The sequence below is a fragment of the Ambystoma mexicanum genome, chromosome 4p, assembly GCF_040938575.1.
Source record: "Ambystoma mexicanum isolate Mex_15411 chromosome 4p, UKY_AmexF1_1, whole genome shotgun sequence".
In the NCBI taxonomy this organism is placed as follows: domain Eukaryota; kingdom Metazoa; phylum Chordata; class Amphibia; order Caudata; family Ambystomatidae; genus Ambystoma; species Ambystoma mexicanum.
Genome location: NC_090927.1, coordinates 831,070,477 through 831,090,434, shown reverse-complemented (window position 1 = coordinate 831,090,434; position 19,958 = coordinate 831,070,477). Strand labels below are relative to the sequence as shown.

General features: G+C 41.8%; 1 protein-coding gene across 1 annotated transcript in view; it reads right to left on the bottom strand.

Moving 5' to 3' along the window:
* Window positions 1-6,569: 6,569 nt before the first annotated feature.
* Window positions 6,570-19,958, bottom strand: part of FBXL4 (F-box and leucine rich repeat protein 4) — a 597,180-nt gene continuing 583,791 nt past the window's right edge. The window contains exon 10 of the mRNA XM_069606409.1: window positions 6,570-16,985. The gene's annotated coding sequence lies outside the window, so the exon portion shown is untranslated. The remainder of the gene's footprint in view (window positions 16,986-19,958) is intronic.

Here is a 19,958-nt window from a genome sequence, read left to right as displayed (position 1 = left end):
GGAAGGGTCAGAGACCCTAACAAGAGTACCAGAAGGGTTGGTGACCCTAACTAGAGTCACAGTGGGAAGGAGAAAACCACTGACCACCAGAGAAGGGTCTGGGACCCCAATAAGATTTAAAACTTTGTTAACAACAAACCAAATTGGAAAATTGTACTGCAAGATGAAATCAGTGAGAAATAACTGTGCCAAGCAAAACCAGGAGAAGGGAGTCGTTCTCGTGGTAGCAAACTAGGAGTTGTGTTAAAGATGCCAGGAGAAGAGAGACATTCACCCTGGCCTTGTTGTGCACTGTGCTGGAGACACCAAGGCGAGGGAGTCATTCCTCCGGATTATATCGGTAAATGTGTAGATTTTCATCAAGCGAAGGAAGCCATTTCCTCTGGACGTGAAATTGTATAAAGACCGGCTGAAACACGCAAGCCAGGGGAAGGGAGTCATTCCCCCTGGCATTTGTGTTGCAAGAGAACATTCCTTTGGACACTACCTGAGAAGCAGGAGAAGGGAGCCATTCTCCTTACGAAGGAATTTTCTGTTAGTTTATCTTTTAGTTGTAGTGTGAGGGATAGAAGTAGGTTTTGACACAGGGCAGTGGAGATTAATTTGACAGACATTCTGACAATTCCTTTAGTTTTAGTTTGAGGCTGGGAAACTCCTGTTAGAAATAGGGACAGTTAGGTTTTCAATACGATAAATAAAAGTTTATAACCAAAACAATTCCACCTTTGTGTCAGCCTTCTTCTTCAACATCCTTACACCTTACAAGGATAGGGACAAACAATAGCCTCTGCAAAAAGGCTTCACTGTCTCTACAAGTGGTGTGCTGGAGTCAGAAGGAAAATGCCTCACCCATGAACATCTATTTCTATGAAAATAAAACCCAAGGAGAGCATGCCCTTTCTAGAAGGAGAGCTACAAACTTAACTTGGGTTCAAGGTCTAGGATCTTCGAAATACGCATATTCAGATTATATCCTTGGAAGGGAACAAATAACTCAGCGCAACTGTTGCAAAAGGGGTTTGATTTCCCAGGCTATGCTTCATTAACTACGTGCTAGAATATGAGCTAACGAGTCCTGAAAATACCTGTCTCATCTCTGGTACTAATGTCATAGACAAAAATAAATGCATGGCTTGAGGCCATAGAAAGGGAGAAACCAGTACTTGTTTGGATATGTATGGTGAAGAGATGATGAAAAGATGGAAGATTTTAACTTTGGGACAGAACACGGAAAAGGAGCATACACTCATAGTTTAATTCCTTTGTCCCAATGTCGATAAGATGCAGATGAATTCCACATGACCCTTTCATCAGCTAACCTCTTCTTGCATCTATGATGAGGGACATATACCTAGTAAACAATGGTCACCTAGAGTTGTACAGAGCAAGTAAGTAGGCTACTGGCTCCAGTTGCCACTCTTGGTCTTTCTTTAATGAATTGAGGTCAACACACAATGTGTATGTACTTGGACTAGAAGAGAAACGAGTGCTAGAATAGAACATATCTAATAAGAGTAGTTTGAATTTGACAGCTAGATGCATGGTTGTAGAGACCAGAACGGAAGCCCCCGTGCCTGCTTCATCCATCTGCTCTGGAGCCTAGTTTGTGAGAACAGTTGAAGTTGTCAGCTGCTGCTGCTGTTCCCTGCAGGGAGCAGCTCTCTCACTGGTTTTCTCTGCCTGACTGCCTGACGCTGATGCGCTTCACACACCATGCCTGGACACGCCCCCTGTGGCCCACCCATCGTCCTCAACCTACATAAACCCAGGGGAAGCTGGTCATAGTTGGGACGCTACAGTCTGCAACTGTCTGCTGATGGTCGCTGCTATTTGACATTTTCCTGCTTGGTCTTCATCTTTTTGTCATGTCTTTGCCTACTTTTTTCTACTCTGGCCAGATGCAGCTTTCTCCAACTGCTCCAGCCTCCCCTACTGTGGCATGCCCAGCCTATTTGCTTGCTGGTTTTCATTTATTTACCATCTTAGTGCTTGCCACAATATTGCTCCTTTAGTTAATCTGTGCTCCTACTGTCACTGCTGCTGCTTTGACCTACCCAATTCTTACTCTCTGTACTTCCCATGGGCCGGCTCCTCATTTATCAACCCATAGTTATTCTCATCTTTAGCCCTCTTGTTCTTCTCATTTGTCCCCACACAATTTGGCTCTTTGGAATGCTCACTCAGTAATAAATCACATTCAGTCTTCGATATTTTTCTTCATCTGAATTTGAACTTTTTATGTATTACCAAGACTTCGATTTCATCTGTTAACACAGCTATCCCGGCCTCTCTTTCCACTTCTGCTACTTCTTTCTTGCACATTCCTCGTCCTACTGGCGGTGGAACTGATATTCTCTTTCGCTCATCATTTATCTCAACCCCTATTTCTTTATCTCTTCTGACTTTTCATTCCTTTGAATATTCTCGGACTACCTGTTCTAAACCTCACTCTGACTTTCTTTCTTGTTTACGGTCCCACTGGGATGTGATGACATGGCTGCTTCACTTTACTGTTATTTTGCCATGTCCAACCCCATTTAAACTCTTGGGTGACTTTAATTTAAATCTTATCTCTATTCACTCTTTTCTTCCATTTCTTGCTATTCTTGATTCTTACTATCTTTGTGCTCTCCATACCCCTCCCTCTCATCTATATGGGTCCTTTCTGGACCTTATTTTTACATCACCACTATTGACTTCTGTTTTTGCTCCCCCTATTTATTCGTCTGATCATCATCTATTCCTTTCCATTTTTCCTTCTTCTCCTCTAACTAAATCGTTGTGTTCTGTTGCACCTATCTATTCTCATTGGGATCGTGGTGCTTTCAACCTCTTTGTTCGCCTCATCTTGATTTGCTAGTCTTTCCTTCTCATTCCTTATTCACTGTGTAATCCACTGATGATGCGGTTTCTGCTCTTTCTTCTTCGCTTTCTTCTTCTCTTGACTCTTTATATCCAACTTCTTCTGTTTCTCCTTCTGGGCAGGCACCCATGCCGTGGCTCATTTCTCATCTTCACTCAATGCAGCTAGCTCTTCGGCACCTTGAAAGATGTTGGTGCAAAACTTTGTTTGCCTCTGATCTGTCACCCTTTTCCTCCTATTAAGCACTATACAATGAGGCTCTTTTGGCAGCTAAATGTTCATATTACTCTGATCTTCTGTGTGCTCAAACTGCTCACCCTCTGCGTTTGTTTCAATCACTCTCAGCTTCTTTCTCTTCCGTTGCCTCACTGTTCTCTTAATTCTACTTTAACTGCTTTGAACTTTGTTTCTTATTTTGTTTCAAAACTGGCTACTCTTCGAGCTGCCATTGATACACATCCTCCTTCTTCTTCTTCTCCCACATCTTCTTCCTCTATTTCAACCATTTTGTCATTTTTGTCTATCTCTAATTCGGGTACTTCATGTATTCTAGTTCACGCCCATCCCACAGCTTTTCCATCGGATCCTATTCCTTCGTCATTCGTACCAAAAGTGTATCCCGCACTGATTTCTCATCTTCTTGCCCTTTTTAATATTTCCCTTCTTACACCTAATTTCCCTTCTTCTTTTAAGCATGCCACAATTCTTCCTATTTTAGAAAAAATATCCATGGATCCCTCTCTCCCTGCGAACCTTTGCCCAATTTCACTTCTTCTTTTCCTTTCTAAGATGCTTGAACGCCTTTTCACTTCTCAGGTTTCTGTTTTTGTTACTGGGAGTTGTAGTCTTCCTTGTGTCCAATCAGGTTTCCGTCCTCTTCACTCTATGGAAACCGCTCTTCTTTCGTTCTGTGGCTCACTTCTTTCAGCTCGCTATTCTAAACGCTCTTCTTTTCTTATTTCATTGGACTTGTCAGCTGCTTACCACACAGTAAATCACACTTTACTTCTAACTATCTTTCTTCTTTTGGCTTTTCAGGCTCTGTTTTCTCTTGGTTTTATTTCTATCTATCACACATACTCGGTAACTTGGGCTGGGACTTCTAATATTTCACCTCTTCTTTATGGAGTTCCCCTAAGGCTCTGCTCTTGGACGTTTCCTCTTTTCTCTTTACGCATCTCCTTTAGCGGATATTATCTCATCTTTCGGTATATCACAACATTTTTATGTGGATGATTCCCAACTCTGTCTTTCAATTCTTTCATGTCTTCTATTCATGCCAATTTTGCTTCCTGCTTTTCAGTTATCAAAACTTGGATGTCTGATAATGTTCGTGTTCTGAATGCAACCAAAACTGAAGTTCTCTTTTTCCCTGCCAACACTCTTCCTCCTCCTTTTGTTTCTTTCCCGCCTTCTCTTCTTCTCATCTCTGGTTCTCTTCGCAATCTTGGTCTTTACCTTGAGCTGATTTATCTTTTTTCAATCATATCTTGACTATATCTTGCTACTGTCGTTATCATCTTTTCAATATTTGGAAAGTATGTCCTTTTCTCATGTTTAATGCTACTAAACCTTTAATTTCTTTGATTTTTTCACATTTATTCTATTGCTCTACCTTACTCTTTGATCTCCCTGTCTCTAGTTTGGCTCCATTAAAGCCTGTCTTTAATGCTTCTGTTAGTTTGTTATATTTACTTTCGCCTCGTGATTATTTCACTGTCACTATCCTTTCTTGGATGGCTATCTTTTCACCCATACCTTAAATTCAATTTTCTTTGTATTATATTTAAATCTCTTTCTGGTCTTGCACCACTGTATCTTTCATCTCTTGTCTCTTTCTATGTCCTTTCTCGTGCTTTATGTTCTCAGACGGAATTCTTATCAGGTGGTCACCTCCCTTGTGCTCAGTCACGGTTTCGCTCTTTCTCGTTGCTTGCCCCATATCACTGGAACTCTCTTCCTCTTCACTCTATTACTTCTTATTCTTTATTTTTTACTTCTCTTAAAAACGACCTTCTCCAGTCTAAAGACAATTGTATATAGATAATGATATTACTTTGATTGTAAAAGTAAAGAATAAGGTTTGGAACCTCGGTTACAATGGTGCTGGATATGGCAGTTGCCATGTGGTATCGTAGTGCCCTAGAAAGAATCTCCAATAACTGCTGGACACAGCTAGACATTGATGTAGGTCAATTTAACGGTGCGTTGGTCAGATCACAGTAACTGCCCAAGTTGGGCAGACAAACTTTTATACAGTTGCATATTGTACATATGCCATTTGATTGTACTGTAAGTGTATCTTGTTGAGCTCTTTGGTGTAAAGCGCTATAAATTGCAAAATACAATAGTTTAGCTTCCAAAATCCTCCACTAGGAAAAGTCAAAAATAGTGTCTTGTTTCTTCTACTGTAGGATATATTCTGGTGCCTGTTCGGGTATCAAACTGAACCTCTGCCCTACAACTATTGTATGCAATTTATTATGGTCCTCAATGCAACATTTATATAGAGGTATCATATATCTAAAAAAATCATACGGACTACAGTGGTACAATATCTGATTCCCTTTTAATTATTTATTATTTTTGAGCTTTTCGTTACACACTTTATCTGAGTGCCATCACCATTTTGATTAACTGATGGGTTTTCCTCGTGGATTGCTAAACCTATGTTTTATGGTATATTCAAAGGCTTATTGGTCCAATAGTTGTAAATATGTGGAAACATCGATGGAGATGGTGCTTCTTGTAACATGAGTTTGCTGAGTCACATCTTCAATTGGATTATATCATGATCTCACAAGGTACGTTATGGAGCAGTTATTCTATGTTGACAGTATATCCAAGGTTTGGCGGTCCAATGGGCTTTGAAAGTGTGTTAACATTTGTCACGTGTCACAGGCTTTGTCAAGACTCCATTGGTTGTGTGCCCATATTTTTAAGACTGATTTCTATCAGGGCATCACCAGGGTTTTCATTAAAAGACAATGCAAAGCTTGTGGGGCTGAGCTGCCATAAGCTGTTAGCGCCGAACTAAATCTGCCACGATAGCCTAGACATATGGTAGAAGCTGCCGCTGCGCAGAACACGCTGTGAATTATTTATGTGATTATCTCAGTTTCGGTGTTTGATGTAGCACTGACCAAATGCTAGCAGAGTGCTTTACAGAGAAGAGTTACTGCAGCCAGAGCATCTTCAACATGAGCGGTTATACAAAGAATAGTATGGAATGGGTGGTACTGCTGGGGTAGCATGCCATTGGAATACGTTTAGACACAGCACATGGTAGAACATTTACAATACACACTCATAATTTAAGGCCTGTCCTTTATCACACTTTTCATGTCAAATGTCCAAGCTGGGAGTGCTACCTTCGTCTTCTGTTTCGAATGTTACTCAGTGAGCCACGTCTCCTCTTCTCATACAAAAGGAAATAACATCCCTTGTATAGTTGAAACATGTTGGGGCATGCAAGCTGAACACAGGCTACACTGCTCACAGTTCTGTGTCTTTCATAAACTGAAGTGGGTGCACAGTTTCCATCTAATAGGAGGCATTGAACCACACGCACAAGGAAATCCATGCACATTCCCAATACAAAAATGTATATTTCACAGGCTTAGATGCCTCCCGCAAACAGACAGCAGATTTTGAGGGAATAGTATTGGTGCAAGTAGAAATATATTAAGAAAGGTAGACAAACTGGTTAACTGCATTATATATTTTTTATTGTATCACACTTTGTTATAATTAGAGGTAATAAATAGCAGCTTTATAAGAAATACATCTGAAATCCCAAGTAGCATAAAACATCTTGATTTTTAAATAACCCAATTTCGCCAACAATCTAACTTGCAGGCATCATTAAGTTAAAAGAAAACTGATTGCATAATAAAGTAAATCACATAGTACGAATATGTGTTACAAATCATGTTCAACACATATAAAACAGTTTAAAGCAGTATTCCAACAAGGTAGAAATAATGTACAGAAAAGAAATACTCAGTGCAAACATGTGCAGTTCATTTATTTTAGGTCAAAAGAGCCGATTCAAGTTTTTCCTGTAAGGCATAAGACACTCAGTCAAAACGACGTATATTGTTTGCACATAAATAACCAGATCAGTAGTATCATGAACGTTCACAGCTATTGGTAAGGACTAGATGGTATGGTTTGCCCTGCCCAGATTTCGATCAAACAGTGTTGTGGTTTTTAAGAAATAATTAGCGCGACTGCTAAAGGATCACTATTGCAAAGCTAATCAAATGTACATGTTTAAGTGATTATAAGTGGGCGCTTCATCACTGGAACCATGTGCACACAACGCAGTTAACCCACTGGGTGAGTTCACTAAAAAATATGTGAACTAAACAGAAGCATCATCAAATGTAGCCAGCTGTCAAATATAGAGTAGAACAAGAATGTCAGCATCTTGCCGACTGATCTAAACTATGTGCATTCTTTACTAAGCCAAAACATGTCTTAAGGAAACACTGTATTGTGCAGAAATAAAACAAAAAATGCATGATCATACAGTGTATTACTATACCCCATACCACAGTTCAGAAAAAGAAAATTAAAGAGGTGCCAGTAATTAAATGATGATAAAATACTCCTAACACACAAAGCAAGTGGTACACCCCTAGATGTTAGAGGAGATTGCTCGTCTTGCTATGATCTTGTACCACCCGTGGTTCACCACAAAGCAGCTTTGGGGAGGTTGAAACTGATGCGCCCCATTTTTAAGAGATAAATAAACCGCTGCTATCTCATCATGGTCAGCAAAGAATGATGGTTTGTTTTGACCATACTTTTACTCAAGTGACTTAGCTGAGGGACCCTAAACATTACTTTCTGGTGGTACCGGCCCAACTGGTCTGGACCATTTTGCTGAATGTTTTTGCAGCATTTTCTTAATGGCGGCGTGGAGTTAGGCTACATTTCTATTTTACATTTTGGGGCATATATGACTGTGACTGACTGACACTGACACACTGACACACACACACACACACACTGACACACACACACACACACTGACACACACACACACACACACACACACTGACACACACACACACACACACACACACACACACACACACACACACACACACACACACACACACACACACACACACACACACACACACACACACACACACACACACACACACACACACACACACACACACACACACACACACACACACACACACACACACACACACACACACACACACACACACACACCTGTGAGGACATGGCTGCCACGAGTTGTACCAGACCCTTTCTAGTATCAATAGAAATCAGAGCCATACACCCAAGAATCAGAAAGACCAGAAAAAGGTTTAAAACAGCCATGACACCGGAGTTATTCCTCACAGGGATTTGTTGGCATGCCTGTAAACCTGTTTTACAATGACAAATCAGACACAGAATACACATCAAGTGTTTAGCCACATTTCTGCTCGCGCCACACCAGCCACAGTATATTGTAGGTTAATGACTAGATGGCCAGATGTTTTGTATCTGCAAATTATAACATTATAAGTAAGTTGCCAACATTAATTGGGGTCTGTAATGAGGCCACATATGATAGACTGGGTGATGGGACTGGGGCGACACTTGTGGCCGGGTGCCACTATGTGTTTGTGATGAAGGGCCTGTAGGAGGTGTAAATAGGATTCCCCCAGCTCCTCTGTCTGTCACCATCCTTGGAACAAAGCCACCAATTGCATCATTCCTCCAAGGGTTCTGCCTTTACTGCCTGTAGGAAGACTACGGTTAAACAGAGCGGGGCTCTGTCTGATAGTGTGTGCTGAAGGAGACAAGACAATGACAAATTAGTGGGTGTCTGGTCTAAAAATAATGTAATGGAAAATGGTGATGTCTCTAGGTTATAAAACCCCTCCCATCAACAACCATCCTGTCCTGTGGAAAGTACAAAGATTAAATTAAAAATGCATTTATCCTGTGGAAAGGCCAAGGCGTAAACTAGATATTCTACTATTCAAACCCTAGCTTTATGTGTTTTAGATCTTCCCCACCTTCAGACTTCCCTTTACTAGTTTGATTTGAGATCCCAAAACCCAGAAAACGCACTCTTGGTATGCTAGTGAGGGGTGGGATACTGTTAACAAAAGGTCAAAATCACATCAATAATCCGCAAGCATACTGCCACGAGCAGCAACCCCCATTTGGCAACGATCAGAGAAAAAAGGAGCTGTGCCTTGTATATAGAAAACCTTGCTTGCATAACGTGGATCACTGGATACTTCACTCCATGTTTCAGAAACCTGCGACCAGCACTGTAAACATCACCAAAAGGTTTGAGCTGACAGATCTGGTGGACCTCACTCTTGCATACAGTGGTTCATGTACCTGAAGGGTGGGGTCCAGGAAGCTTTGCACAGGTCTGTAAGATGTTCACTGCTTGAGCACAGGGGCACATGCCTCCATTGCACAGTCCGGGAACTTAATCAAAACAATTCCAAGATTTCAGCCAACCCTGTAGACGGCTGAGCCGCAGACCCGCACTACCTTGTGCAAGAAAAAGTGCTGCTTGGGGTAGGGCCAACCAATCCCAGCACTTGTTCTGAAACACACCCCCAGCTGAAATTAAAGCAATTATTCCACTAATGGACAAATCTGTTCAACTAAAAAAAGGGGGCAGATAGTCACAAGCAGTGTGGGAGTGAAAAGTTGGAGGCAGACCAAGTTAGTTGGTCTGTTGCACAAATGTAGAGTGGAGATGGTGAGAGTCCGAGACTAGATGAGATAGAAGGGTGGACAAGATGCTCATATGTGTTGTAGGAGAGGAGGAAGTGAAAGAGGAGCTCATAAGAGGGATGAAAGGGAGAAACCATGAATCTGAGGAAGAGGACAGACCATTCCGAGAAGGATGAGAGAAGTTGAAAGAAGAGCAAACGAGATCAGGAGACAAGAACATCAGTAGGTGGAGAGAAGGAGCTGAAAAAGAAGCAGAGGAAAAGACAAAGGTGAAAAGCACATTAGTAGAAAGAAGAAAAGGGATGAATGAGCAGAGAAGGGAAGAGGTGGTGTAGAGTGGAGGAGAAGGAGCATTTATGAGGAGTACAGAGACAGACAAAAGTTTTGCACAATATGAAGGTGGGAAGGAAAAGAGATCAAGAGGGAAAGAGATGAGCAGTCGAAGGTTGACCTGGAGTTGGACTTCTGCAGAGACTCCTGAGTTGGTGGAAGCAACTTAGTCATAACAGTCTCTGGCAACTCTAAAAGTGGCAGACAACAATAATACCTTTACCCCAAGAGATCCCACCCAGGATCAAACTAGCCTATCTTGATAGGGCAAGACCCAACTGTGGTGGTGCAAAATGTATCGAGGACGAGAAAGAAGAAACATTACATTCCGACAAGAAAACCATTACAGCCAAGAAATACACGAGGATCACTTAACACCTCAGACTCTAGGAGTAACTCTTTGCTCACTGCCAGGAAGGAGGAACGTAACAGCGAGATGGGCTGACTGAGGACTACGGTCCAGAAAATCATTTTTGATTTGCTTGTTTGCTCCCCTTTAACACAGCCATCCTTAATCTCTTCGTGCTCTGTTATAATAAAGACCCTTGGAACTTGACATCTAGCTTCGAGTCGCCTGTTGATCCCTCGGCCTGTGGCAGGCATCACTGAATGAACAATCAATGAATGCAGGTAAACAGGAGCTGATGTATTCCTAAACTGTGATCACAAATGAATAACAAACATGGTGTGGTGGCAATCAATGACCTAATGTTAGAAGCTCTAGCGTTCAGTAAAAGGGGAAACATAAGAGAAATACATCAGAGAAGTATTTTGCAAATGGTGGGTTCACTGTACACAAGCAGCCATCTTCTCACAAGTTTAATTAGTTTGATTGATTGGCTTGCACTGAAGTTCATACACTCAGACATATCTCCAGGTCTACACAAACTGGTTGGGCGTGCAATCGAGCAACAGAAGATGACATGTCTTGCTACAGAGATGTGCTGTCAGAGAGGTTTGGGGAATATCCAGAAGATATGTAATCGCCTTGGCTCAGACAACGGTTTCCTCATTTGGTAGGGTATGTGACAAGTTGGCACCAGCAGTAAGATTTGTGCTACTGAACCAAGTGGGCAAGAAGAGATGTAGGTGTTAGCACAAATAAACTGTCACACACATGCAGTAGGCCAAACAGACTAACATGTGGGTTTCAAAAGATTGAATTCCTTTGCTAAAGGTCACATTTTGCTCCCTCATTTATGGATCATATTTGCCTATACCCTCGAAATGCTGAAGCTTGTCCTGGAATCGCTTTGCAAGTCAGAGATAAGTTATCTTTGCACAGCCTAATTTTAAACAAATAGGATCTAAGATCATTATTGTTTTTTCCTGAAAAAGATGAAAACGAAATAACTATGGATAGTAGTAAATTACAGAAAGTATATGCAGTGGTTAACCACTGAATTCCCCAAGGCTCCTTGATGGAGAACGTTATTCACCCATACGCCTAATTATCTTTCCCAAGGCCCGATCCAATAGAGAATAGTAATGTTTTAGGATGTTGAGTGTCATGGGGATAGGGGAAATAGCACTAACCTAATATTTAACTCATTACAATGTCACCAGCTGAAAGCCAATGAGTTGTCATTGTCCTTCAGGCAAGCAGTGAAATCAAGAAATGGGGCTCTTTAGCACCCAACTTTCAGAAACAGATCAGACACATTGCGCCTAAAAAGCCAGCTGATGCTGTGGGGTTAGCAAATGCCAATCAGTGGTCTCCTATGAATATTAATAGCATACAACATTGTGATGAGCCTTGATGGACCCTGCATTTCGTGGACTTTGTAGTACATTTGTAGAGGCAGGACACTGCTTTCTAACCTTTTGTTCCTAAAGCAGTAGATGTGCCTCATGTCCTAGTCAGAAATTAAGGCACTAGGTAGTAACTCATACATGTTGAAAACAAACAATGCAGTCACATCTTTACCATCAACTTTCTCTTGAAGGCATTTGAGCACTCAAGGAAGCAGCTTTAGTCGCAAGCAAGATATCTGCTTTCAAAATGTCTTTATCAAAACAGGTGTACAAATCGAGACTAACACTGAAGATAGGCTAACACCAATTCCACATGGATCCTAAAAGGGTAGTTGAAGGTGAAATGCATTTTTAGCTGGGCAAGAGCTCCAGGTCAAGAGATCTGCTTCAGCTGAGGATAGATGAATTCAAAACAAAACCTTACTCAAACCATGTGTCCACTGGTCAAGGATTGCAAGGCAGGAATATCATTGTGTTAGCTTATGGGAACACCTTATTAAAGTGTATTTAGCCTCTGGTGTTGAACACTGTATTACAATTCAATTAGTAATATTGTTACTGTAATTGCCATAACTAATAACCACTTCTTTAACTCTGATCTTTATTTTCTTTTAATGGACTAGCATCATTTAATTGTTATGAATGCTCTTATACATGGGAAAGTGTCACTGCAGAGATGGCCTTCCTATTTTCAGTCCAGCCCAGGATGAACTTTGCAGACATTCACAAACACTATCTGGGTCCCTACCTTGTTCAAGAGCAAGGGTCAACTTCTATCATTCAGATTACGTAATGATCACGGCAGGGACCATGCAGAGCTTGCCTTTGTTTATTCGACCTGCCATTGAAGTCCTTCCTTGCCCTTTGGGTCAGCAGGAAATCAAAACTACAGATGTATGCTGACAACATGTTGCTCTTCATGAAGGCCACTGAGGAAGCCCCCTATCCTGTATTTTATCTGCGTACAGATTTTGTCATGATATGGACATACAGAATCATCTGGGGAAAATCATTTCTAATGCCCAGACCCTTACAAACCCTTGTCAGGAGCCTGGGAAACCCACGCCTAGAGATGCTGGACCAAGCTCTCGAATACATGTGCATTGTATTTCCAAGTTCCATGTCTAAAATAATCTCACTGAATAGTGACCCGCTGTTAAATGACATCTGTAATGACACAGGCAGGGGGTCTTCTCTTGAGGGGTAATATAATCAAAATGATGATCATTCCAGAGATAATGTTTACCTGGATGAAAGCACACCCCTCAATATTGCAGAGGTCATTCCTAGACATTGAGAAACTGTTAACCAATGTTGCCTGGAAAGGGAAGAAACCCAATCAGCCTCCGAAGGGACTCCAGGAGCAGGCAACAAAAGGGGGCTTCGCTCTACCTTGCATTGAAGGTTACTCCAGGGCCTCCAACTTGAATCAGGCAGAGAGCTTCTTTGTGCAGAGCAAAAAGAGATGTCAAAACCGGGTCAGGTTGCAACAGGAAATGTTCAACCACGAAGCCAGGCTCTTCGTCCTCCAGAATAAACTAAATAAGGGTCAGTCACTTCTGACCAGCCTAACCTGACCAACCTCATCTATCTGCACACCTGAAAAACGTTCTGGTGTGCAGATAGATACGCGTGAGCTTTTAGTTGAAAGTAACAAACATTTGTTACAACGCTGAATTATGGTAATATGAAGAGGTAATATTGGATGCATTTATTTTTCATAACTGAATCAGAATGTGCCTATGGTCCATGGGCAAGTTGAAATAAGTTGCTGAATCTATGGTGGCATTCAAGACTAAAAGTGAGCACCTCTGCCTCGTCATGGTTTAATGACAGGAAATGGTATTCCCAACGCCTGGTGTCTTTCTCTCCACCAAAACAGAAAGCACTGCTCAAAATATATATATATATACATATACACATATATATATATATAATTTTAAATGTGGCATCCCTACATAAAGCTGAACATTATGCACAACTAGGAACGAAAATATTCAAAAAATGTCTAGTTGAAAAATCAAATGGTACACAATATTCTACAGCATTAGAATTTTGGAACAGCTTGTTGGAATCCACGTCCCTATACTCCTACAATTATCTAGTCACTTGTCAAACGTGCTCTTCCATTTGCGATGGTTTAAGAACTTGTGTCATATGGAATGACGGGAGCCAGGGCCAATACTACTGAATTAAACATGTGCTTTTCTAACATGCAGTGTGCAACTTGAAGTATTCATTGCATCTTGTGTCTTGCGTCAAAGAGTACAGAAAATATAAATATGAAATACCTGAGAACTATACAAATTAAATGTATATTCAAGTGAAAAAAACTTAACTGAATATTTAGGAAAAGCAACATGGTTTTCCTGGTGTCTTACAGTACAGTCAGCCATTCAGATAGCACAGCGAGTAGAGCGCTCGCTTTGACATCGTCAAGAGCCTGCCGACAGGTTCGAATCCTGGCAGGATCTCATCCTTCCAAGGTTGATAAATGAGCACGACACCGTAATAATAAACAGCGCTCTGATGCCTGAGGGTTCGTAGTGCTACATAAATGCAAATTATTATTATACCAGCAATCGTGGGATTGTCTGCTCCTGCCATGTTTAAGGTTCAGGCAAATAATGCTATGGGAGTCTAGAAATAGCTCATATTGATCAGAAGAAACCCGATTTAGCATGCCTACCATTGAAATAGAAGGAACCCCTGTTTTGGGTCTATTGTTTTCATGTGCTAGGAATGTCCAGGTTTAACACTGGCTCAAGAAAGCTCATTACTTGAATATTTAAGAGATAGAGTTTTAAGTCCCTTAGCTACTAAAAAAGTGATATGACCCTCTAACGACTTTTCTCGATACTTTCATTCGGCAAACGCACCTATTTCTTAGTCATCCTTAGAGAGAGGTTAAGAGCATGGCCAGGCCAAATTCAAGACATAGGAGACCCCAGAAGCAGATCAACACATTTTAATTTACACTTCATGAACCGCCCGAATAGGTCAGCTAAAGTGATCCTATAAGCTTTGTCAAAACATCACAACACTGGTCATAAAGTTGGCTCTAGAGAAATGCACCACTTTTCACGAGAAGCTTCAATTTCACAGAAGCCAGCGCACTTGAACAGATAAAAACATGTCTTGAGAGAGGACATCACACCACCAACTGTCTTTTAAGATGTTAGAGAATTATGCTCTCAAATATTGTACGTATTTAATTTTCTGACAATCCTTTGCCTTGAATATGGCACAAAAAAGCACCATTTGTGGGTTACATGCAGAATAAGAGTGAGATAATAGAGTTAACAGCGCCGTTTGATTTGCAATAGCCCATACATATAGGCAGCGTTATCAAGAACAAAACAATTATCAACATTTAGTCTTTGATGTACTTGATTAAGTGAGCAGCATAACTCATGGACATAGTTACTGGTGTATATTCATGCGGGGCTACACTAAAAAATAAAGTACGGTGAGACTATAAAAAGCAATACAGCAAACAGTATCACAATTCCAAGGTCCCAAAACGGGGTCTCCCTTTGGCACACCCATTGTGACAAACCTCATGAACTCAAAGCTCTCTTTTGGTGGTGTCCTGAAAACCAGAACCTGCTATGTTACTCATCTGCAAAAGTCATATCCAGAATTGCAAACCAATTTCAGACCCATATCTTGTCTCTTGTGTGTGACCAAAGCCCTTAAATGTGTGACGATATTACAACATTCATTATTCATTGAGTCAAATACCCTTACAAATAAAGGCCAGTAATGATTCAGGCAGATAGGAGACACTGAATCTGCCATTTTATACATTAATGAGAAATGCTCTCGGCTCGAGATCTGGGCCAGGCATATGACCCGATTCTCCCTGACCTCTCCAATGCATTCGGTACCATAGACCATGCCATTCTGCAGTATAGCTTCATTTCGGCATCAAAAGCTTTGCGCTCGACTAGCTTAGCTAATCCAACAACAATCACTCCCGCCTGGTGAAACTGTCTTAATTTCTATCACCAATCATCAGCATCTGTTGCAGATTAACAGAGGGGTATATGCACAATGATCAATCCTTTTCAAGATGTACATATCCCCAAAGGCGTGCATCAACGATGTCTCCAAATTACTTTTCACATGTATGTTGATGATATCCATTTATACCTCAACCTGCACACGCATACAAATGGAAGTGAATCAGTGGCTAACTGGATATTTAATAACTGTCTCTACCTCAGCACTGGGAGGAACATCCAAAAACATGCAGTTGGTTTCGTTTCACAATTGTTCTTTCCATTTGCATGCCCATTTCACCACTCAACTCAATGTCCAACACCATGCGATCATCTTTGGTTTTGAGTTTCCATTTAATCCCCAAAACAAGGCTTTTGCCAATTCTGCCTTCCCCACACGTGTCTCTTGTGACCAATCCTCTCTCTACTTACCCCTCCTCACAAAACTGCACTAATTATCGCAGGAATCATGTCCAAGTTTGACTATTGCAATGATATCTATAAAGGACTGTTGGCAAATACTTCAAGCAAATAGAGTCAGTCAGTGCCCTGGCATCCAGTAATTATTAACATCAAGACCCAATGCCTAGTATACAAAGGCTTGTACAGCACTTTCAAAGCATACCTTATCGTAGTGCTGTCCCAAGGTCCAGATGCCCAAGATTGGCAACTCATCTGTCAAACCATATACAAAAGTGCTGTGGCGAAATGCCTGCATTTCAAAGTCTCCTCAAAGTGTAATCGTCTCCCTACTCTGCTTCACATGGAGCAAAATCATTTGACGTCCAGGACAGTGCACCTGCTCAGAGTAGCGAACCGACCTGGTGCTTCAACTTTTCTTTTTCTAGTGGATACATTCCTCCCTCGGACTCTTAATCTTTGAAATATCCAAGTCGACGTAATTGGTTCTGGAAAACATTTTTCAGCCACCAGGGTTCTCCTTTCGGCTCCACCCTTGACCAGTTTCTCTTGTTGGTTCAGTCTCGTGCTGAGGATGTGTCATCCGAGTGCAAGTAAGGAGCTGTTGGAGCCATTTTCATCAGTTCATTTTTTCTGCAGCAAAGGAACGGAACACAACTTGACAAGGTCACTCCATCCCCCGACCGCTCAGATTACCATTACACAGAGGAAAAGAAAAAAGAAGTGACATCAAAACTCAAGACGCCACTCTTCATCTTTGACAATGTGCTATTCATCATCTTTGAGAAAAGCAAGCAGCGCCATTCATAGTCCAAAGAGCTGGGCAACACCGAGTTTCCCACCGCTTCATCCTCAAATGAGGAACTGGAGGATTTTAGAATCTACGAGGGAAAATAAAAAATATTTAAAGAGAATCCAGAAAGTGCACAAAAACACCTCCACCAGGGGATAACAAAATAAAAGTTTTCACTGCTCCTGCGTGAATATTAACTTGGGTAACAGTGTGAAAGAAAAATCTAAACAGTAATCAAATGCACCAGTGCCTGATGAAAGTTGTGCTGATGTCCCAATTGGCACTGGCACACCAACAGAGAAAACTCTGCTTCGTAGGAGAGTAGACTAATTAACGAGCTTGTCTTAGAGCCGTCGAAAAATGGACAGTTCTTTCTATAAGCACACAGACATATAAGGACTTTTGAAAGTAATTTTGAAGAGCAAGACGATAAATCTCTCTCAGGTTTCCAACTAACATGGTACATATCAAGACTTTGCATGAAGACCTGTTAGACACACAATCTATGGTCTCTATGTTAGAACTATACAAATATTTACAGGAGTCAAATGGGCTGGATACATCCCTCGACGCACAGATAGGTTTGGAACCTACTACAACTCTAGGCCAGAATGTGGGCTCTTTTAGAGCAGTAATCTGCCAGGGCAAAAGATACCTTCAATCTAATATCTTCCTCAGAGAAAGTCAATTACAATGGGATTACAGACATCCTGAAACCTAACGAGCCAAAGGTAGCAGTCCTACCTTTCAGTGGTGCTCCGATTTATGTTATCAAACTGGTTTGGGGTAGTCTCCACATGCATTGTAGATAAAGACATTAGCCAAAAATATAGAGCAGGGCCAGGTGACCCACACTTTTTTTAACTTTACACTCATCAGCAGATAGCTAGGTAATCTAAAGAGCAACAGCAGGCTCAAAAGCCACGGCACTTCCATCTCTACCACCTGATAAAGAATCTAAAAATTAGATGCATGGGGAAGAGATGTTTTTGCAGTATGTTGTCGAGGTTTAAAGACTGATAACGCCACCTCTGCCATAGCTGGGTATTTCCATCCTTTTGGGAAATTACAGATTTTGGGGCATCTCATCTTCCACCTGACTGACACACAAGATTAATTCAGGCTGTACCATTGTACAGGATAGTAAATATATAGCCAGGAACATCATGGAGGCGGGGCTAGAAAACATGGACTGCATAGGTAGATCTAGGGGCAGAGCAACAGCTGTGCACAGACATTGCTGAATGCAAATAGAACATTTTAAGCAGGACGTGCAGACTAAATTACTAGAAATGCCATTTGATGGCTCTGATACTTTTGGCACAAAGCCTTCAAAAATGTAAAGAATCAAGACGAACAGTTTGATCTTTAGCTGTTACCTTATCTACCCCCACCACCACTTTTGGAAGTGGAAAGTTTAAGCCTCACACTTTTCCATCGAGAAGTGAAGGACTCACTCAAAGACAGCAGCTAATTTAGAAAAGAAGTTTCTGTAGACCAACTAGAGGCAGAGGTGCTTAATAGCCAACACCTGTGGCCCCGGTGCCCTCAGGACCCAAGGCTTCAAAATCTCGATAATACATCAGATGTCCCCTGTGTGGGGCAGGATAAGACTCTTCAAACATGCATGGTTGATGATGTCCCATGTTGACAGGGACTCTGCTGCACACAGCCTGTTAACGTGTGACATTTGCAGGCAATAACTCGCCGCTCACAGGTCTCGGGAGAATAGCTCAGGGGCAAGGACCTAGTCTTTGGAGCAAGACGAGACGGAGCAACACAGGTTCGATCCCCGGGTCCGCGCTTAGAAACCTCTCGGTATAAAGCACCTTATAAATAACCAATCATATCATATATCATGGTTCAAAATAACTTTGGACAAATGGGTTCTACAGTTGGTAGAACAGGGACACTGCTTGACTTTTAAAGCTCTGTCCAGTCTCCCAAAACTCTGAATTTCGCCTTTGCCCACCCTGGAACCACTCCTGCTGGAAGAACTCACTCAGCTGTTGCTGCAGAGAGGGGTGGAGCTTGTGCCAGAGGAGAAAGTCGGGAAAGTCTAGCATTCCTGTTACTTACGAATTCCAAAGAAGAATGTAGGCCTCAGACCCACACTAGACCAGGGACTCCTCAACAAGCTTCGCAGAAAGGACCAATTCAAGATGGTCATCTTGGGACACATCCTGAAGGCCTTAGAGCATCAGGACTGGCTGGTAATCTTTGGATTTACAGGATGCTTACTTCCATGTCCTAAACCACCTCAAACATCAGAAGTATCTTTAATTCCATTTGTCCTCACTTCGGCCCGAGGGTATTCACAAAGTTTATGGCAGTGGTTGTGACTCATCTTCACAGAAAGAGGATACACGTGCTCCCTCATTTTGATGACTGGATCCTACAAGACAGATCATGCCCTGCAGGAGTAAGCGAAATATGCAAACTTCTTCACACACAGTTTTTCAATCAACCTAAATAGGTCCTTTTTGACACCTTCAAAACATTTGCAGTTTATGGGGGCAGTTGGGGATACAGAGAGAGTGATGAGCACACTACCAACTGAAAGGGGGAATCCCAGCTATTTTAATTGTTTTGTTGAGGATGCTAGGGTTCATCCTCTTCATAGTCCTGGGAGAAAGCCTGTGGATGCAGTCTTTACAGTGGTTCCCCAGAACCAGTGGTTCCAGTTTATCAAAGACATCAAGTACATTATTCAAGTCCACCCACACGTCCCCCAAGACCTGCTTAGGTGGGCATCTACAAACAACCTCCTTTGGGGAGCCCCATTGCAACAGCTGTGCCCCCTTTCCACCATTGTCAGGGATGCCTCTTTGATTGAGTGGGGATCTCATTTGCAGGATCATTCAGCGAGTGGTCTGTGGCAAGGACCTGTGGCAAGGTCCTCCCAAATCAACTGTCTGGGCAGTATGTCTGGCATCGAGATCCTTCCTTCCATCCATTAAGGGTTCAACTGTTCAGGTCCTCAAGGATGTCACCACCATAATCACTACATCAACAAGATGGGTGGTGTGGGATTGCTCAAGCTGTGCAGGGAGGCCATGCT